The sequence below is a fragment of the Neovison vison genome, chromosome 3 (assembly GCF_020171115.1).
Source record: "Neovison vison isolate M4711 chromosome 3, ASM_NN_V1, whole genome shotgun sequence".
In the NCBI taxonomy this organism is placed as follows: domain Eukaryota; kingdom Metazoa; phylum Chordata; class Mammalia; order Carnivora; family Mustelidae; genus Neogale; species Neogale vison.
This window is the reverse complement of record NC_058093.1, coordinates 70674492-70697120: the sequence shown is the minus strand read 5'-3', so window position 1 is coordinate 70697120 and position 22629 is coordinate 70674492. Positions and strand designations below refer to the sequence as shown.

General features: G+C 40.5%; 1 long non-coding RNA gene across 1 annotated transcript; it reads right to left on the bottom strand.

Moving 5' to 3' along the window:
- Positions 1-4632: 4632 nt before the first annotated feature.
- On the bottom strand, positions 4633-20826 carry LOC122901839. Its single transcript, XR_006383689.1, has 3 exons — positions 20743-20826; positions 10543-10548; positions 4633-4642 (listed from the first exon to the last, which is right to left on the bottom strand). It is a non-coding gene; the product is annotated as an uncharacterized LOC122901839 (long non-coding RNA).
- Positions 20827-22629: the final 1803 nt, after the last annotated feature.

Here is a 22629-nt window from a genome sequence, read left to right as displayed (position 1 = left end):
GAGCATTGGCACCCCTTACTAAATGTATGTTCTTGAAGTAAAACTGTGTTTTCTTGAATTAAATATGCTTGCAATGTGTGGCCTCTTTCCATGCAACTTTCTGGTGAGTTCTAGTTCATAATTTTGATCCAGAGTGCTGTCGAAAGATGACAGCCCAGGTTAATCCCATCAAGATACACAAAAGAGCACCATGTTGGATGCTAAATTTTTTCAAGGAGCTCAAGGTGACTTTAGGGAAATGGTTGTAATACAGAAAGAAGATCAGCAAGGATTCTGGGTGATGGAAATCTTTTGACATTATAAAAGGTATCATAAACATCTATCAGGGAGGATGAACTAACAATTGTGACTGCTGATGGGAGGACACTATGGCCTATGACCTCGGGAGACTGAAAGAGAAGATCAAAGCCACTTAAGAAGAACCCCTGGACTCAGGGACTTGACCAAAACAGCCTGTTCACTTAAACTCCCCTGAAGCACATACCCCTGAAAAGTGAAGGGGGGCATGCCTACATTGATGCTGGACTTTGCAGCCTCCAACATGCCAGTGTTTCACTGTACCCAGGAGATATAGTCACAACGTGCTAGAATAGTGGCTTCAAACCTCAAAGAATCACCAGGAGGGCTTACTGAGACAGGGTCCTGTGCCCCACTGCTAGGGATTCTGTTTCAGCAAGCCTAAGGGAGGGCCTAAGAACCTGCATTTCTAACAGGCTTCTATGTGTTGCTTTACCGTGCTGGTTCTCAGATCACATGCTTTAACTGGCCCTGATCACTATCTGTAATAATGGAACACATTCCTCTGCATTAAACTAATATGTATATGTAGCATCAAACCTAAATACTGTGTCCATTACATGCATCATGGCTTAGGAAACTTAACTAAGTAGGAAGTCAGTTGGCATGGCACTGTGCTACCTGAAACATAATTATGTCTTGTGATTTCCCAATACTCTTTCTTTGACCATTAATCACATCCACTAATCTTTTGTTGTTATTGCCATTGTTGCCTTGCCCACAATAACATGGGGGGTGGAATCCAAATGTTAATAAGTTTTAATTATGGAGTTTTAAAAATCAAATCAAAACAGCAAAAATCACGAAAAAAAAATTCATGAAAGCTGACAAGCCTTCACCCTTAATCATCATCTCAAGGTTAAATAATGAGCAGAATTCTTTCAGTTGAAATACTTATGTTGCATCTTGATGTTTGACTATCATATAAATATAACTGTGCTATTAGCCTCTATTTTTCATTGCAGATGAAATTGATGCATCTTTGTGTGGAGTCTGACATAGTAAAATTGTTACTCTCTAGGTAGGATATTCATAAAAATGTAATTATCGTAATCAGAACGTTCGTCTTTAAGCTCATGAGAGGGGATTGCCAGATTTGTGATTGGCAGTTTTCAATCACCTCACGTATAATAAATAAAGAAATTTCTTAAAGCAGCCTTGGGAATCGCTAATGTCTTACAGAAGGAGACTATTCTGATCAAATAACAAAGAGTATTGGGAGACAGTGATGGGAACTCAAGTTGGCCTCCTCTGCCTGGCTTTGGGCAGAACTGGATGGAACTTTTAACAGATTTCATTTGAAATCTGTTAATTTAAATCTGTGTAATTTACCTGGGGGGCAGGTCTGTCTGTTCCTTTCCTCCACCTAGTGTTTCCAGCTGTCTGCTTCCATTTCATTAGCCATGGTTTGTTCCTGGGTCAGGGCAAGCAGAGGGAAAAGAAGCAAGCAGGGGAAGAGGGAGAAAAGTTCTTCCTTGACTGATCATCTCTTAGGGTATGAGCTAGACTGTGAAACTGAAAGCTGCCTCCTTCTGGTGAGGAGTGCTCTCTCACGGCCTCAGAGACCCATCATGTCCTATGCTGGAGACCTCTCTCACCTGAAGAAGTTCCTTCTTCAGCTGAAGCTCCTTCAGTTTCCCTTCCCAACTCCTGCGGCTCCCTGCAGAAGCCTAAGAGCTCCTCTAGGTGGCCCTATTGGACAGGAGCTAAGTTTCTTTCCCCTTTCCTCCCCTCTTCTCTCTCCCCCTCCCTCCTCCCTTACCCCTTCCCTCCTCTTCTCCTCTCTTCCCAGTGCCTCCTCCACTCCTCTCCCTACCCTCTTTTCTCCCTCCTTCTCCCTGCCCATCCCTCAGTGCTGGCCCACTCAGTCACAAGTCTACTCCAAGCAGCAGATGTGTGTAAAGCTCTCTGAATTAAGAATTTTCAGTGAGAAGGCAACTTTGGGGTGAGAGAGGCTTTTAGACTACCCTTCAGAAAAACCCTCTTCACCTATCTTCCCACCCAATCCTTAACACCCTGATATTTTGTTATGGGCAACAACTGTTCCCCATGCTTGTGAAGAGTCCTACACCCTGAAGCCACTTACTAACACCATTCACTCTCTGGGAAAGCTTAGCCTGGCCACCCCCCACCCCCTCTTCCTCTGGCACTGGTCCTCCCCTCAGCTGTGTATCTTTTCTGCTCAGAACTTCAGCCCGGGGTTCGGGGACCAGCTGCCCTTGGTGCCACACTAAGCCCTAACCTCCAGCTCTGTGTCTTCTAGTAACAAAGGGGAGATTCAGGCCCCTAGCTGCTACCTTTCATTTTGTGTCCCAGTTTGTTCAGAACCTGGGTAGGGAAGATGGGTGCTGTGTATTGAGCCCCTCTTTCTACCTAGAATGTAGGCAAATGATTTGAGTCATGTAATCACTTTTTGCATAATCCCTTTGAAGATCTCTATCCCTTTATGGCTCCTTTCTTTTGCTTGTCATATATTTTATCTTGATGGCTCAGTGAGAACTTCTTATTTAACACCTTGAAATGTGTCATATGGGAAATAACTAGCTAAAAGCTCTTAGAGTTTTCTTGAGGAATAATTGATTTTACAACTATTTGGGGACATATATATAGCCCAGAAATGAAAATCTTTCAGATAAAACTTTAAAATACTTCAGAAAGGGGGAGCCTGGGAGGCTCAGTTGGTGTCTGACATCCATGTCTGACTGTTGATTTCAGCTCAGGTCATAATCTCAGGGTCATGAGATGGAGCCGCATGTCGGGCTCCATGTTGTGTGGAGCCTGCTTAAGCTTCTCTCTCTCCCTTTCCCTCTGCCCTGCCCCACTGCTCACTCATACACATGCATGCTCTCTCTCTCTTAAAAAAAAATAATAATTTTTTAAAAATTAAAATAAATACTTCAGAAAGAAAAGTGGCTTTTAGGGAGACTCAAATTTTTTCTTGACTTTGCCAAAGACTAGCCATATGACCTTGGGAAAGTTATTCCATCTCTCTAAACATAATTTTTTCACTGATGAAATAGAGTCTGGCCTAAAAGTCTCTCAGGTCCTTTTCTAACTCTTACCATGAATCTGTGAGGCCTTGAAAGGAAGTGGGAGAACCTTTCTGTTGCTAAGTAAGCAACACTGCTGATATGGCTCAGAGGTTCACACACAGGCTCCCATGGTTTTCATGATTGCGCCCCTCCTCCACTCACTCAGGCACAAACATAAAGGGCAGATATCTTTCAACCAAGAGATAGTTGGGTGCATAAAATTTAATCCTTGACCCAAGAAACTTCTCAATATGAAGGAGTAGTAGACTGTTCACAAATATTATTAAACAATATATGATGCTTTATTTACCCAAGAACCATTTATTGAGCACCTACCATCGTATGCGTGTAATGCTGTGGGACGGTGCTTGGGGTGCATGGGTGCAGTTTCCTCCCAGAGCGCCTCCTTGACGTGTGAGGGATGTACCTACGCAGAACCCATGATCAGGATGGGTTGAAAGTATGGCTATGGGGCTATATGTCCCCATATAGGGCTATGTCCACAGCCCCAAATTGCCCTCAAACCCTAGGTCCTGTGCTTCCAAAGACAAAAACAAAAGATGTTTCTATTAGGAAAATGGCGGTGCTGCTGCTCTTCTCCTCCATCTCTGGCTTTTTGAAGGCATGATAATCATTCAGGATTCACTCTGTTTACAGTTTGACTACTTCATAGAAAAATGTGTCTATAAAACACCTGCTAGTTGTAAAAAGGCTTGGGTAAGGCCCAGGGAGCCAGATAAATAAATGTTATTTATTCAGCTGTCCAAGCCATCACCAATCTCCTTACACCCAAGGATTGTCTGTCTTCTCCTAAATTTTATTTCTAATATTCTTGCTACAAAGTCAGGTTAAAAAAAAAAATCAGGAAAATCAAAGCCCTACCTCCCTGAAAAAGTATCAAGTACAGACATTCTTTGTGGCACTTCAGGCATGCTTTGACACCCCAAACTAGAAAAGATGGTTGCAAATGCTTTTATCTGGTGTAGCAAACATAGTAGACCCAAGTAAACGTTATTTGTTGATGCAATTCAGCAAATGTCTCCTAAGCGCTTCATGCATTAAGTACATAGAAGACACTAGAGATTCTAGCATGTTCTCCAAGCCACATTGTCAGTGAGTCCATCACCTGGTCTCCACCTGCAGACAGCACCCCAGTGGGCTCTGAAGTTGCTCTGTGCTGTTAATCTCTGAGACTGAACCCTAACCCTGACTTCTTCCTTTCAGTGGTTTTCCAAGCTATGTTCACCTGTTCAAATGCATCACCTTCTGCATTTTTAAAGGCTTTGATCTTTATTCCAGTAATAAACATTTAACTCACTCAGAATTAGTAATCAGGCAGCTTTCCACAGAGAGGTAGGATCCTACTTGACTCATTTTAGTCTAATTTTAGTATGGACGGAGTTGGAATCCCTTCTCGGCAGGATCCCTAAAAAGAGGATATTTCCACTGAGGACACATGTGGGAATTTTGCTTATTGGCAAAGGAGAAGGGACACCACCTAAAGAGGTACCCAAAACAATAAGACATGTGGGGAAAAGTTCCAAGTGGGCAGAGAAGTTAGAAGGGGTTGTGCCATACTGAAAGCGATGATATTTTTCTAATCAAACACCAGGGCGGATAACCTGACAGGTGGTCTGAAAACAGAACAGATTACTTGAAATCTGGGATGTCTGATCACCATCTTCACAGTAAGTGAAGCCAGCAGCTGTTCAGAGTGAAAGTCATTAACAATGCGTCTCTGTAGGTTGAGGGATCCAGAGGAGTGGATGGGAAGCTGACTGATGTCATCCATTTATAAGCCAGAGCTTCCTCACACAAAACAAAGAGCGTTTTGTTTTGAGAGGGTTTCCTGGAACCCTTGCTGTCAGCACCTCAGTCTGTAAGGACAAAGGTGTAATCTACTTAACCAAAAAAAAAACAATGAAGCTTTGCTTCCAAACAACACAGTCTGGGAATGCAAAATACAAGAAGTAGGGGCAAGCACAGGACAGACAGTCAGCTGCCCTTTACTTGTTCAGTTCTATGACTGCTTCCTCAACAGAATTCAAACCTCATACTATTGTTTTTAATTAAATCCTCATCACTCTGCCTTCTCATCTGGTGCATTCAATTTGAAACTTGGGAATTGCTTTGTTGCAAAGAAGGAGATTCAGAAATTCCAATTCTCCTACTTATTCAGAATGTCATGTTCAAGGTAATGTAATAGGAGGAAAGCTTCCCTTTGCTACCAACACTCCAAGTCAGCTCTTAGTCACGTACTTGGTGAATAATCCTTGGAAAATAGTCTAACTCCAATTCCTATCACCAATATAGAAATTTCCAGGCTTCCATCTGTACTTTTAAGTTATTGTGTGCTTTTTCAACTTAATCTTAGCAAAAGCTGATTTTCCTTAAAACATGACATAATGAGTTTATTTTAACCATTCAATTTTTTGAGCTATCTGTATCATCATTTTAGTTCTAGGTTTATAGTTTTTTCTTCTTTCCTCTCTACAACAGGACTTAAGTGGAAAACAGAAACATAGAAGATTCATTTGAATGTAACTGGTGTATCAGTTGTTTATGGCTGCAAATGATCAACTAAAAATGGGTTAAATTTACAACCTCACAAGATAAGTTGAGAGGTGTGGCATTTGCTATTGGTTGGCTAGTTCAGTGGCTCAATGATTCATGGAGGACCTGGACCCTTCTCACATTTCCATCCTACCATCCTAGGTGCATTGGTGCCAATCCTCAAATTTGGCTAACACTCAGCATACAGGAAGTACAGGAAACAGAGGAACTCATTAAATACCACCACATGGGAGCAGTCAGTAAAATCCAGAAATGATTGAAGGAAATTTAAACCTGACTGGATATTTGATGATATTAAGGAATTTTTGTCAATATTTCTAGGAGTGATAAAGGTATTGTAGTTACATTTTTTAAAAGAGTCCGTATCTTGGGGCACCTGGGTGGCTCAGTGGGTTAAGCCGCTGCCTTCGGCTCAGGTCATGATCTCAGAGTCCTGGGATCGAGTCCCGCATCGGGCTCTCTGCTCAGCAGGGAGCCTGCTTCCTCCTCTTTCTCTGCCTGCCTCTCTGCCTACTTGTGATCTCTCTCTGTCAAATAAATAAATAAAATCTTTTAAAAAAAAAAAAAGAGTCCGTATCTTTTAGAGACACATGCTGACGGACTTACAGCAGAAATGATATGATATCTGAGATTTACCTCAAATGCCTCAAAATAATCCAGGTGGGAGTAGGGAGTGAGGTGGGGGAATGATAGGCTATGAGTAATAATAACTGGGAAGCTGGGGGATGTGTAAATATGGGCTCATTATACAATTCTGTTTTCTGTCTTTTAATAGCATTTAAAAAAAAAAAGATTTATTTATTTATTTGAGAGAGACAGAGAGTACAAGCAGGGGAAGAGGCAGAAGGAGACGGAGAAGCAGATTCCCTGCTGAGCTGGGAGCTCGAGGTGAGGCTTGATCCCAGGACCTGAAGATCAAGACCTGAGCCAAAGGCAGATGCTTAACCATCTGAGTCACTCAGGTGCCCCCTAGCAATTTTTATGTATTTCATTTTAAAAAAATAAAAGAAATGAGAAAAGAGTAAAAAGAAGGAAAAAGAAGGGGTCAGGTAAACAATTCTCCTAACTTAGTCAACCATTTGGACCACTGAACCTCTACTGGGCTTTCACAGTCGAGGGCAGGAACTGACTGATGGTGACATGCACCTAGGTCTACTGGGAATGGACCAGATATCTGCCTCTTCAGAGTGGCCTTGCCAAGGATGTCTCAGAGCATGCTCACACCCGCAATCTGGAATTAAGTACTCCCACTATCTGCATTATTATTTTCAGAAAGTGGAGAAAAGCCTTCCTGACTATTCTAAACTAAGTACTCCCCCCAAAAGCAATGTCTTCCCATTGAAATAGTGTTATCAGGTCATAGAGTGTTCATTCTAGCCCATGTGGTCCTAAACAAAATATTTTTAGACAAAAATAAAATTCTAGTGATGTGTCGTTGACATTAAAGTTGGTGTCTGAAGCCTTACAGTCATATACTCATGTTCAGTCAAGACTCTGTTCATTTTGAGAAGGTTATCAGTCTAATGCCCGTAGAACCAAGAAACCTACTTTTTAAGCTTCATTTGCTTGCTGTAAATGACAGCAAAACCAAATATCAAATCTCTTAACAGGTATAAGCCAGTTTTGCTCCAACAGGACTTTGTTATCTCAACCCTAAAAAAAAAAAAAAAAAAAGCAAAACACACCCCCACACACGCACATACATACTAAACAGCACAGGTCAGTATTCAAACTTCCTTAAAAAAAAAATGAGTGTTGAAGACTTGTCCAAACTCCAGACTGCCTGTAAAAGATCCATAAGCATGGCTCCCTATAAGGCATCTAAACAATATAAGACAAAACTGTAGTCTGATATATTTAGCTATTTTCCTGGCTATATCTAAGCAGCTCCTAGACTTCTCCTTGAGTCATATTAAAACCAGCTCCAAACAAAACAGAAACAAAACATGCAAAAGACCAAAAAACTAGTTTGGCTCTCACTTCAACCAGGATGAAATAATGACCAGAGGTGGAGAAAAGTTGGGATGTGAATTGCCCAGCAAGACCCATAGGTGCTGAAGGAAATACGGTTTCTTTTCGGTATCTTTCTGCCTCCACAATCTTCTTGCTTTCTGGCTCTGTCCCTCTTCACTCCCTACCTAGGTTGTACTATGCTCATGTCCCTCTGGCTTCCCTGAACATTTCTCCATTCTGTCCTCTCTCTAAATTTTCAGTGCTCCCAAATTCAATTATAAATTCCCAAATCAAGCTTTCAATTAAACAACAGGTAATAAAACATAACTAGATAGCTAGATTGTTCCATCCGCCTCCCCAAGCCATCTTCCATCAAAATTTGAATTCCCATACTCTCCATGTGCTGATCTAATCTAGCATCTAGGAAAGACATCCTCAGTTACCAGTTCACAGTCCAAGGGGTCTATCATCCTCATATTCTGTCTCAACAGAAGGCTCAGAGGGTACATCTTAAAGAGGAAGGTATTAAAATGCCTTCAATAGCAGAAACTAGGGAGGTGATACAGGAAAGAGAAAAGGTTTCAGGCATGCCTGATCATCCTAATTTACTTGAATGTAATAAAAACTCCCAATTAAAGGTGTAGCCTAGTAAAAGTGTTTTGGAATGAGGGTGATACCAGTTACTCAAACAAGGTACTGGTAGGTTTTGTTCTTCTTCCTTGAAGAAAATTTTGTCATGGCAAAAAAAAAAAAAAAAAAAATTCAAGCTTTACAATGTATATGACAAAGTTTATTTAATCTAGACAGTTCCACAAAAGTTTTTTTCCTTCTGGATAGCCAAGGTGACCATGAATTACCCTGTCCTCTTTTTACGTCCCGAGATAATATGGAGATATTTTAAACTATTGGACTTTCAGACAGAAATATATCTTAGAACGGTAGCCTTCAAATCTAACTGATCATCAGGGGACTTTATATCTTTTTTTATTTGTTTTGTTGTTGTTTGGGGGGGGGGACTTTTCTTTAATAAACGTTTTCATCTCCCCCTGCCCTACTGAATCAGATCTTCGGCCAGGGTGGGAGAAGGTAAGGGACCAGGGTAGGAATGTTTTCATCCTGTGCATATAATTCTAACGATCAGTCAGGTTCAGATACTACCACTGAGAGCACCAAGGTACCAGCCAGTACCTCCTAAGTCATACCACTTATCTGCTCGGAACCATGGAGGAGGGAAGGAAAGCCTCTGTGAGCCCTACCCTGCTTCCCACCTACCTGGCAAAGTGCATCACTTCCCTAATCTCAGAGCCCTATAATCTGGGTCACCTAACTTAAGATATTCATACTTCCGTGTAAGCAATTCCTCCTACAGACAAAAAGAAAACACACTTATGAACACCCTATGTATCAAGCTCTCAGATAGCTACTTCCATTTACCAATGACAATGCCCTTTAAGGCTGACATCAGCACCATCTTGACATTGAAGAAATGGGCTGACACTACGTGTAATTTTGCCAGGTTCTCTGTGATTAGTCACAGAGGGCGGATTAGGAATCCCATGCTGTTGGGACAGGATGGATTATGGGCATAGTCACTTGTGCCCTGTTCTTGTTTCTGGAGAGGCTTATTTGATAGAAAGAAAAGTGATATTCCCCTTCTTGGCCTCTTTGGAAGGAAACGTAACCTTTTTGTTCTGAGACTCAGAATGGTCTTGTGCTCAGGTATCAGAGCTTTAAGAATGTCTGTTTCAAAAGCTATCTTAGAAAAGGCCACAACCAAGACTTTGAGAGTTCTTGGTTCTTCAAGAAAAGAAACTGAAATTATCCTCAAAAGGGAGAAGATGGAAGGCAGTGTTTCCCAGGGAAGACAGGCCCTCACGCTGAGAAGATGGCTTCTCCAGAGGCTGGAGGGAGGTGTGGACATTTATCGCACCCAAGTGAATAGAGCAATCCAAAGTGTGCCAGGGCATCAAAGCAAAGAATGTGCCACCCTCCACCAAACTAAGGTAGTTGTCCCATTTTAAAACCTGGCTCATGGGGAACCCAAGAAAGAGCAAAGGAAGTAACATTCACGTTCCATACCAGGAAAGTTTACCCCGGGGGTCCGGGGAGTCCCGAGAATCTTCACAAGGCATTGAGCCCATGGCAGCTGTACCATCCAGAAGCGCAGGCATCTCCTCTTCTTCCTCATACCCCACGGCTGGTACTGAGATGCACAGAATGCTGTACTCATGTATGGAGGCCCTGGAGGGTCACGTTGGAGATCGTAGCTCTCTGTCCACAGACTGTGGTCATGTGCTCAGATTCACAGCCTACAATGCAACTGGCTCTTTATCAAAATAAAAACCAAACAGAATGAGTAAAAGAAACCAGACAGGAAAGGGCACAAACGGTTATTTTCCATTTACACAAAGTTCAAAAACAGATTAAACTTACCCATAATGATAGTAGTTAGTAGACCAGTTACCTTTGGCCAGATATTGACTGCGGGTGGGCACAAGGGAAACTTCTAGAGGGCTAGAACCCTTCTGTATCCTGCTCTGGATGGTGATTACACAGGTGTGTACATATGTGAAAATTCATTGAGCTGTACACCTAAGATATGTCTACTTTACTGTTATGTAAATATTACCTCTGCAAAATAAATAAATAATACAAGCAAAGAAGCCACCAGACACAGACACTAAACAATAACCTACATAATTCTGCTAGCTCCAGCTTGCCTATTACTGGTCACTTAGTGCCCTCTTACTGACTCAAAATTAATCTGGCTCCCTACGCTATAAATGCACACAGAATTTAAAGAGCCAAAGAAGAGCATTCAGCCCAACGGTGCTCACCCAGGAGGAAGCTGCTGCACTGTGTAGAGATGCTGAGTTGACAGAGCCAGACTGCCCAGGTTACTTACTTAAATTTGCTATTCCTCAGTTTCCTGATCTGTATAATAGGCTTTAAAATGAAAATTAAACAAGAGCAAGCCATATAAAAGCACTCAGTAAATACCCCATATTATTATATGCAAAGCCTACAGTAAGCACTTTACCAATATTATCTTCCTTGAATCCTTGCAGGAACCCTATCTGATAGATGGTATTGTCCCCCATTTTACAAGTGTAGACACTGAAGCTCACAGAAGCTAAACTTGCCTAGGTTACACAGTTGGCAATGAGCAAATCGGGGTTTGAATCTGGATCTGTCTTTTCTTTTTCTATTAAGAATTTTCCCTATGGCCCCCCTGGGTCCTCCCAATCCCTGTGCTCCATCTGCTCCCTCCTGGATTTCCCTAGAGCTAACCCATCATGAATTTCCCTTTCTACCACTACTTGCTGCTGAGACTAGACTATATAGCCCACTCTTTGGGGAACTTTCTAGTCTTTTGGATTCTGTCTGAGCCCCAAGTACAGAATAATCAACCTACATAACAGGCAACGATTGGATCAAGATGGTGAACTGAGCTCATAAGACCATGTTCCCTTCCTCTCCAATTTTATTACAATGAAAGGGGAAAATGTTTTTAAAGAAGAAATCCACACAGCTCTAGTCAACGAGGATACTATTATGAGAAAATATTTGAAATATCTGGAAGATAGAAGTTAGATGAAATCAACATTGCCAAGCATGAAGCAAAATCACATCCCCAAACTGGCTGCAGATTACAAACCAAATAAATTATTAAAATGGGAATGAGAAGACAAGAGCAAATCCAGAGAGATTCCACACTCAGAGGGACATTTACAATAGTAGAGGAAAATGCTTTGTATCAACCATGAGGATAATTTACTAGAGAACTGTATCCAGAACAAGGAGCCCATTGCCTTCTTATGTCCCAAAACTGTGGCAGAAGGAAAACATCAGTAGTGTTTGGAAAACATCAGTAGTAGGAGACAGAAAGGCAGGAGGAAGTGTTGGGCGGTGACAAGGTAGCTCTGCAAGGAAGGAAATGTGCCCAGCCAGCCACCAGAGTAAAACCTTCCTTACTAGAGCATCATGGCAGGGAAATACCACAAATGTGTGGTGTACTGGTTTTCCATTGCTTCATAACAAATTTCCATAAACTTAGTGGTTCAAAACAACACAAATTCAGGGGCGCCTGGGTGGCTCAGTGGGTTAAGCCGCTGCCTTCGGCTCAGGTCATGATCTCAGGGTCCTGGGATCGAGTCCCGCATCGGGCTCTCTGCTCAGCGGGGAGCCTGCTTCCTCCTCTCTCTCTGCCTGCCTCTCTGCCTACTTGTGATCTCTCTCTGTCAAATGAATAAATAAAATCTTTGAAAAAAAAAAAACAACACAAATTCATTATTTTTACAAATCTATACTACAGAAGTCCCAGGCTAAAATCAAGGTGTTAGCGTTCCTTTTGGGAGACGAGGGGAGAATTTATTTTTTGCACTTTCCAGCACATTCCTTAACTTGTGCCTCCTTCTCTACCCTCAAAGACAGCAGTGCCGCATCTCTCTGACTCTTCTTCCATAGTCACAGGCCCTCTGATCACCTCTTCGACAGCTTCTCTACTTTAAGAAATCACATATTTGGACCCACCTCCATAATCCAAGATAATTATCTTCTATCAAATTATCTAACTTAATCACATCTGCAAAATTGTTTTTGCCATGTAAGTGAACACATTCACAGGTTTCAAGCATTAGGCCATGGGCATCTTTGGGGCCATTTTTCTGCCAACCACATGTGGTTACTGGACACCTGGCAGATAACCCTGCTTTCTGGCTTGGCAATGGGAGTACTAGTTTTTCCACCAGGAACGTGACTCTAGTAGGATACCAACAAAGGCTGGCAGCTATGACCTAACCAGACTGTTCTAGCAGAGTATCCTTGGCTGTGGCTCCTCTGGGCTCCTAGTTCTTCATTTTTCCAAGCCTGATGTTCAACCCTCAGATCAATTCTGCAAGCTACTCAAGAGTCAGACAATAAGTGATCTTGCTGCATAAATTATCCAGAGCTAGTTTCTGTTACTTATAATCAAGAATTCTGACTGATAACAGACTCTTAAATACAGAGTACAAACTGGTGGTTGCCAGGGGGAGGTCAGTGGGGGATGGGTGAAATAGATGAAGGGGATTAAGAGGTACAAACTTCCAATTATGAAATAAATAAGTAATGAAGATGAAAAGCACAGCATAGGAAATATAGTCAGTAATACTGTAATAACATTGCATGATGACTATACTTACTGTGTGTGGTAAGCATTGAGTAAAGTATGGGATTGTTGAATCACTATGTTGTATACCTAAAATTAATATAATATTGTATGTTAAATATACTTCAATTTAAAAAAAGATAAGCTAAAGCAATATGTTCTTTTCTGAAGCTAGAATTTGCTTTATAATAATACATTTCTAGAGATCTACATGAAATTTGGAAGGAATAAATTCAAAGTAGTTATTAAAAAACTTTCTGGGGATGCCTGAGTGGCTCCATTGGTTAAGCATCTGACTCTTGGTTGTGGCTCAGGTCATGAGATGGGCCTCCGTGTCGGGCTCTGAGCTGGGCGTGGAGCCTGCTTAAGATTCTCTCTCTCTCTTCCTCTGCCCCTTCTCACCCTGCTCACTCTCTCAAAAAACAAACAAACAAACAAAAAGCAACTTTCTGAATGTTTCCTATAAATATAACACAAATATTATTTATTCATTACACTATATAATGACTTCTAGATTTGTAGATTTAGTTTTTAAGGCTTTTATTTATTTGAGAGAGAGAGAGAGGAGCACAAGTGGAGGGAGGGGGAGCGGGAGAGGGACAAGTAGACTCCCTGCTGAGTGCAGAGCCTGACATGGGCTCCATCCCAGGACCCTGAGATCATGACCTGAGTTGAAGTTAGACACTAAACCAACTGAGCCACCCAGGTGCCCCTAGATTTGTAAATTTAAACTGATATAATTCAATAAAGGTATTCATGTTAAAATCATTGAACACAGAGAATAAACTGGTGGTGGCCAAAGGGAAGGTGGGTAGGGAAATGGGTGAAATAGATAAAGGGACTCAAGAGGTACAAAATTCCAGTTATGATATAAACAAATCACAGAAATAAAAAGTACAGCATAGGGAATATAGCCAATAATACTGTAATAATGTTGTATGGTAATGGTTGGTGACTACACTTAGCGTGATGAGCACTGAGTAATGTATAGAATTGTCAAATCACTATGTTATACACCTGAAACAAATATAATACTGTATGTCAATTATACTTTAATAATAAAAATAAAGTAAAATAAAAATTTGTAACCAAAAAAAAAAGAGAAAAGAATTCTTACTGATAAAAAATATTCTACCTGCCTGTTCTACACCCATTTATCTTTAAGCAAATACTTCCTGGGGCAGTCCCTACATACCTATGTAGAATTTATATCAGATCTTGCATTCAGAGGAAAGGCCTGTCAGCACACTCACACAAAAGCAGATAAAATCTAAGCCTCTTATGAATAATAATTGACCTAGTTCTTCATTTGTAAAAAAAAGGATAACACAGAATCACCAGACATGAAGGAAAACCAACATCATGCGAGTCAAATAGATGAAGAAAACAAAACAAAACCAAAAAAACAAACAGACCTGACTGGAAAGAAAACAAGATCAGAAAAAAATTCCACCTTAAGAAAAAGGGGGTGGTGGTTCATTTGTTATATTCAGGAATATGTGGGAATATTTTGCCTACACACTGAAAGAGCATCCAGAGAGTTAAGAGTTACTGGAAAGTAAGATTCCAGTATTAAACTGCATTCACCACTGAATCTCAGCACTTAAAATAATACCTGGACAGCAGGAATTCAACTCCCTAAAATCCTTATAGAATGATCAATGGAACCTGTACACAACATTTACCACAGTAACCATCTGCAAGTGGACAAGTCCACAGCATCTAGTACATTCCCAATGTTGCACAACCACCTCAACTGTCGAGCTCCAGAACTTTTTGCCACCCCAGGTGGAAACCTCCATTAACCAGTCATTCCCTGTTTCCCTTTCCCCAACCTGGCAAATACTAACCTACCTTCTGACCCTATAGATATGCTTATTCTGGCTATCTCATTTAAATGGAATCCTTTTGAGTCTGGCCTCTTTCACTTAGCATGTTTTCAAAGTTCAGTCATGTTGTAGCCTGTATCAGTATGTCATTCCTTTTCATAGCTCAATACTATTTCATTGAATGGGGATACTACATTTTATTTATCTGTTTGTCTATTGGTGCACACTGGGTTGTGATACTTACACACACTATTTTCTTCCACTGCCCTCATTATCTCCCTCCCCAGCCATCTCTATCTCAGCTGGTACCACACCACTTACCCAGTTGTTTAGGCCCCAAACCTAGGAATCCTCCTTGCTCTTCTCCTTCCGTTGGCCGCACCCCTGTAACATCCAAGCCATCAACAAGTCCTGGTCTAGCATCCACATGCACCCCGATTTTGGTCACATTCACCACTTCTCCAGCTACCACCTAACCCAAGCTACTGTCCCTCTGATCACAACTAAATGTCTTTTTGTTTCCTTTACTTCCCCCATTTACTTCCCCACAATAATCAAAATTACCTTTTATAAGTATGAATAAGATCATGTCACATCAGTGCTGAAGACCCTCTGTGGCTTCCCATCACAATGTAACGAAATCTGAATGTCTTACTATAAGCAACAAGGCCAGCATGATCTAATCCCTACCTACCTCTCTAAGTATCAATACTACATTCTCCAGCCATGCTGGCCTATCTCTGAGTCTCTCCCACACCAACCACTTTCCTGACCCAAGGCCTTCACACTCCCTGAGCTTCTATCTAGGACATACCTTCCTCTCAGATTTTGCTTGGCTTCCTCCTTCTCCTCATGAAAGTCACCTCTGTGGAGACGCTTCCTCTGACTCTCCCATGTGAACTAGAGCCCTCATCCTTAGTCTCTCTCTGATCCCTTATCTTCCTGGGTTTTTCCTTCATGCAACTTAGAACCCTATAAAATATTATTTTTCTGTTTATTGTCTGTCTCCCTCCCCCCAAGAATGTAAACTCCAAGAAAGTAGGTATTTTGCCTTCAGCCAAATCCCAAGGGCCTAGAGCAGTACCTAAAATATATGAGGCATTCAGTAAATACTTGTTGCTTGAATAATGAATGCATTGCATTATATACACACATAGAAAGAGGACTCTGTGCTCAATAAACAGAATATCCATTCTTTTCAAACATCCTTGAACATTTACATGCATAGGCCATGAAGTGCTCTCCAACCATGTTAGTGAGAGCAGAAATTAGTGTAACTTTTCTGGTGCATAGTTTGATAATGTCTATCCAATTTTAAAATGCAAGCATCCTCTGAACCTGTACCATATATTGGCAACACTGTGATAAATCAAGTGATCCTCTATTTCTGGACTCTATTCGGTTCCATTCATCCATTATCTATTTGATCACTTTCAAGGATGATATGGATGTTCACATGGATCTGAGGACAGTTTCCTTTCCACAATATTGGTTTTTTCTATTGTTCTATGTCTTAGAACTGATTACTCTAAATAGCAATGGATATAGTTAAGTTTTAATACTTGGTAATATATAAAATACTTTTGGTTGTGGCAGGAAGATTTTCACCATCTTTGGAAGAATATTCTGGGACATGGTCCTCCTGGACCTTGATGTGTGTCTGGAAGGGGGAAGTAGGATATTTTTAATCAAAGGAACAGCCACTTTGCCTTTTTATACAGCTATCAAATATTCTTCTCCCCTCCCAAAGTTCCTGAAGCTCATTGAAATGATACATGTTCGTGCTGCAAATTACTGAAAAGGCCACATATTTTGAATAGCCCTCAAATATTAGAAATGAAATATCTTATAAAACCAACAACTATTGGTTTGAGAAATTGTCACTTTGGTCCATGGTGCTGAAGCAACTGTATATCCAATGTGGAAATGTAAATGAAACCAAACTTTGTTACATGGAGCGTTCTAGCACAGTAGACTTTTCTTTTTCCACTATGCAAACAGGAAGAGCAGAGAGCCAAGGATCTTCTTCTGATTTGATAGAATAATTATGACAACATTTATACCACTTGGGAACATAAGCATTGACTAGAATATTAGCACCAGGGCAACAAATAAGACCATCTTAACAAGTCTTAACAAGTAAGACAGAATTACAAGTGTCATTAAAAGTTATGTTCACATAACATGGCAACAATTTCTAAAATGTCTAGCATCTACAAGACTCCTTTGTTCAAATGATAATTCCAACAATAGATTTGTATTAGAGAGGATAGTATGGGCTCTAGCAATTGTGAATATTTGTGCAAGATTCAATTACATAGGAAACAAGACTGATGTCCTTGTGAGAGTTCACATTTAACACTGTATCTCACTGGATCCTTTGACCAAGTTTTAACATGAGGAAGGTCATCTCTCCCTTTGCTGCAGCAGAAAGGAAATGTCTTTTCATCTCTTGTTAGAGTTTTAAAAAAATCTGTGAAGTTCTATATTTCCAGAGCCAGGCTCTGAAATTTCATTAGTTAGCATTAAAAGCAAAACACAGACCTGTGTGATTTAGTTTCACTATGGAAAAATGGGTTGTTAGATTTGTCTTGATACCAGTGAAATAGGAACTATTTATCTTCCACATCACAAAAGAACAAGAGTCAAACTGATATCAGACTTCTCTTCAGCAACCCAGGTACTAAAACGCAACTTTTATTTTTTTATTTTTTAAAGATTTTATTTATTTATTTGGCAGACAGAGATCACAAGTAGGCAGAGAAGCAGGCAGAGAGAGGAGGAAGAGGCTCTTTCTCTGCAGAGCAGAGAGCCCGATGTGGGGCTCTATCCCAGGACCCTGGGATCATGACCTGAGCCGAAGGCAGAGGCTTAACCCACTGAGCCACCCAGGCGCCCCCACAACTTTTATTTTTAACATGGTTATAAACCAGAATATTGTATCTAGCCAAGCAGAATTACGTGTGAAGATGGAAAAAAGACATTTTCAGACATTTGGAACATTTCTCTGTTACGTGCTCATTTTTGGAAAACTGCTTGAAAATATTCTGCAGCAAAACAAGGAGAAAAGAAAGGGGAAGATCAGTGACCCAGGAAACAGAGAAATAAAACCAAAGAGCAAGAAAGGGAAGTTCCAATGCGACTTGCTGGGGAGCAAGATGAAAGCAGTCATTGGGATGCCTGGGTGGCTTAGTGGGTTAAACGTCTGCCTTGGGCTCAGGTCATGATCCCAGGGTCCTGGGATTGAATCCCACATCACGTGAGCTCCTTGTTCAGCAGGGAGCCTGCTTCTCCCTCAGCCTGCTGCCCTCTGCTTGTGCGCTCACTCATGCTCTCTCTCTTTCTGGCAAATAAATAAATAAAATCTTAAAAAAAAAAATGAAAGCACAATCAGGAGATATTGGAGGAGAATGTGATGCCCATGCCCATGAGAGAGGCCATCAGGGAAAAAATGGTGTGTGGAGGATAGGAATGATCATAAGTAATAGGGTAACTAATATCATAAAGGCAAATGATACAAGAGACTAAAAAAAGGGGGGGGGGCAAGTAGAAATACCAGAGAAAAAAGCCATACAATTCAAAAAAGGAAATGAAAGTACAGCCTGACCTTTGGTTCCAAAGTAAACAGAGACCTGCCCTTTGGGATGAAAATTTAGTGTTGGGGTATATACCCAATAAATAAGGTACATGTAAATTACAGAAGGCCTTCAAAGCTAGGCGCAGAGATTTAAGCCCATGGTCTGGTGAGCACAGACAGCCGTAATTAGTTCTTAAGGAAAAGAATGAAGAGTTAAAGGCAGCATTTTAGTAATGTTAGCCTGGCAGTAGGCGAGGCAGGAAACTGAAGGATAAGTCTGTTGCAATTTTCCAGACTTGAAGTGAAGGAATAAACAGACAATAGAGAAGGAAAAGAGAACAGAAAGGCATCTGAGGGTGGGGATGGTCTGTGAACTGGAAAACCGGCGGTAGCTTTTCATCAGTACTGCTGTTTCATAACTACACACACACACACTTTTCCACCTTTTCTTTCTATTTCTCTTCCTATCTCTAAGTTAGTATTAGGCTCCTTAATGGTGGAGACAAAAGCCTGTGTTTGTTTTCTTGACACCAGCACTGGGTCCTATAACAACGGTCCCTCAGCTACTGCCTGGGATGGTGACTGTGGCTGGTGGTGGTGCTATGATGCCAAAGTTTCAATGCCTTAAGCATAGGGACATTGGAGATAAGAGTGACTTGGGGTACAAAATAATGGTGATGGAATGAGAGCTTCGGTGGGATGTCAGCTCCCACTGGGAACTGAATGAAAATACTTTTTGAAAATATTGCTGCTACTTCTTAATTGAAATGCCTTAATTTCCCCCCTTCTTTAGCATCTTTTTCTTAATTCCATCTATACTTATGCAAAATTAAAACCAAGCAGTATTGGGTGATCTGATTACTATCAAAGAAACTCATTTCCGAATTCTTCTTTCAAAGCCTTTTTTGATTGAAAACAAGGAGACTTTTTTTTTTTTTTTTTTTAGAAAGCAGGGCTATTTAAACAAACTCTGTCCTGAGAGTTCAGGCCTTCTACATCTTGTTTTGTCTTGTTTCTCAAAATTTAAAAAAAAAAAAAAAAGTTATTTTCAAAGAAAGCACTAGGTGGCACTTGTGATGTATTCAATTGTTACCTCAGATTCTTTGTGGAAAACGGTTGGTGGGGGAAAAAAGGCAATAAATATTAAAACGGAAAAATCTTCATTTACAATAATGAAGATCAGTACCTTGTGATTGTGTTTACTATGTTATTATGTATGAGTAATATCATTATGCAGTGTTTGCGTTTAAAATCTAGGCTGCACTTCCCTATAAAAACTATAAGAGGGGAACTAACATTTCTATAACATGTGAAAACTTCACAGCACTAAAATAATAAATAAAAAAGTAAGGACTGATTTGCAGAAAGATTGACTATATGTTCTTTTAAATAGCCAATTCCTCTATTCTATTTAAAACATTTCAATGTTGGGGGTGCCTGGCTGGCTCAGTTGGTATACCATGTAATTCTTTTTTTTTTTTTTTTTTTAAGAGACTCTGTTTATTTATTTATTTATTTATTTATTTAAGATTTTATTCATTCACTTGACAGAAAGAGACCATGAGAGAGGGAACGCAAGCAGGGGGAGTGGGAAAGGGAGAAGCAGGCTCTCCTCTGAGCAAGGAGTGCAATTCGGGACTCTATCCCAGGGCCCCCAGATCATGACCAGAAACAAAGGCAGATGCTTAATGACTGAGCCACCCAGATGTCCCTATTTTTTTTTAAAGATTTTTATTTATGTATTTGAGAGAAAGAGAGTGCACAAGCAGGAGGGAGGAGCAAAGGAAAAAGGATAAGCAGACTCCCTGCAGAGCAGGGAGCCCAATGTGGGACTTCAGCCCAAGACCCCAGGATCATGACCTGAGCTGAAGGCAGACACTTAACCAAATTGAGACAACTAAGTGCCCTGACCATGTAATTCTTGATCTTGGGGTCATGAGTTGAAGACCCACACTGGGTCTAGACTTTACTTAAAAAAAAAATTTTTTTAAAACCTAAACATTTCAACTAATAAAAACAAAACAAAACAAAACAAAAAAACCTATTTTATAAAATAAAGGTTTCCAAAGCCCAATATTGTATAAAGCAAAATAAATTATTAATTTTTTAAAAGACACTACAGCTTAAATTATTTTGAGCAGTATTAACAAAAGAAAAAGAAATGGAAAGCAGATGTCTCAGCATATTTTTACCATCTTTAAAGTGATAACATAATGACTTTGAACAAGTGTATTCTGTTTTCTGGCATTTGGTTAGGCAGTCCTATTTGGCAAGTTGCTTAATTATCTCGTGACCCCACTTTACTATGGAGAGACTGCAAGCTCTTTTAACTGAAATGCAGGTTGAGAAGGCATTATTTCAAGTAGAAAATATTATCACCAAATACCATGGCAACCGTAGCCTGTAGACCCTGTCATATTATTGCATCTTTCCTCTACCTATTGTCCGGGCATTCACAGTAACCATTTCATGGATTAGGTTCACTCATGGCTCCATCTCACTTTTCTACCCTTATTCTCCTTTGTCTCATTTTCACTTATTTTAAATGTTTTTTTTTTTTTTTTGCTTTACCTTTTGTAGGATAATTTAACACAATAAAGTCCTTTTGGAAAAAGATGGGTTATAAATAAGTTAATAAAAATGCTAATATGCTGTCTTTTTAATCGCACTAATTTGTAGGGCTGGGAAGAAATTGACATTTTGAAGGTAGTATCTCATGTAGCAGTAAACTCAGCATGTCAGAACTCAGAGCTAAATATGCAGAATTGCACCAGTACTGAAAAAAATCTCAGTATCTCAGCATAACAATTGATTTCCTTTGGTTGGTAATGATAGGAATGGTTTCTGGCTAACTTAAGCGAAAAGGGACTTTAACAGAGTGCTAGCTAGGAGCTCACAGGATAGATGGGAGGCTAGAGGGCCAGTGTTGGACACAAGACAAGAATGAGAACAGCTCTTGGAGTCCAGGCAACAAGAACAATTTCCAGATCTTTTCAAGGTGCTGCTGTTCCAATGTATGCACTCCCTTTACTTCCCACCCCAGTGTACCTCTACTCAAGATTAAAAGTTCCAAAAGTCCAGGGGAACCTGGGTGGCTCAGCCGGTAAAGCATCTGCCTTCAACTCAGGTCATGATCCCAGGATCCTGGGATTGAACCCTGTGGCCAGCTCCCTGCTCAGTGGGGATCTGCTTCTCCCTTTCCTTCAGCTCCATCCCCTGCTCCTGCTCTTGCTCTGATTGTCTCTCTCTCAAATAAATAAAATCTTAGGAAAAAAAAAAAAGTTCCAAGAGTCCAGATTGCTTAATGTACTCTGGGCATTCACAGATTTCTAGTGCTAAAAATCAAAGGAAACTTACTATGGAGTAAAACCGTATCTTGAAAAGTTATGAAAATATAAAGAAATACAAACTTGAAAAAATAAAACATCACAAGAATCTAACTGTCTTCCCTTTTGTCTGTCACATGTGGCTCTTTAGTTGCAATGAGATGAGGTATATTAATTTATGTTCCTACCAAAACTGCCAATAGAGGGAGAGAAAAAATTCCCCAATAGGAAACTGGGCTATTCCTGGTAAGGGAAGTGATTGCTGGTTACCAAAAAGCAACCTGTGTGCACTAAACTACAAGAGTAAACGATCAGTTTCTGTATTGTACTATAAAGCCCTGATGAATAGTGTCCTTCCCAAATTCACGTCCATGCTGAACCTCAGAATGTGACCTTATTTGGAAACAGGATCACTGCAGATGTAAGTAATTGAGAATCAAGATGAACTCTTCCTGGATTAGAGCAGTCCCTAAATCCAGTGAAAATGTCCATATAAGAGGCAGAAGAAAACACACCTTCTCTGTGGGAGAAGAAAGGGATGTGAAGATGGAAGCAGAGACAGGAGTGCTGGATCTGCAAGTTACAGAATGTCAAGGATTAAGCAACCACCAGAAGCTAGAAGACAGGCATGGATGATTTCTCCTTCAGAGCTTCCAGAAGGAATCAACTCTGCCAACACTTTGATTTTGGACTTCTGGCCTCCCAAATAGTGAAAGAATACATTTCTGTTGTTTTAAACCATTTGGTTTGTGGTAATTTATTAGGGCAGCCCTGGGAAACTCACATAACCCCTAAGAACAGTTTCTTTGTACAAAACCCTAAGTGGTAATACCATGAAAGAAGGTGGTTAGTAAATGCATTTTTATGGGAATGAATAAAATTTCTCCTTTGT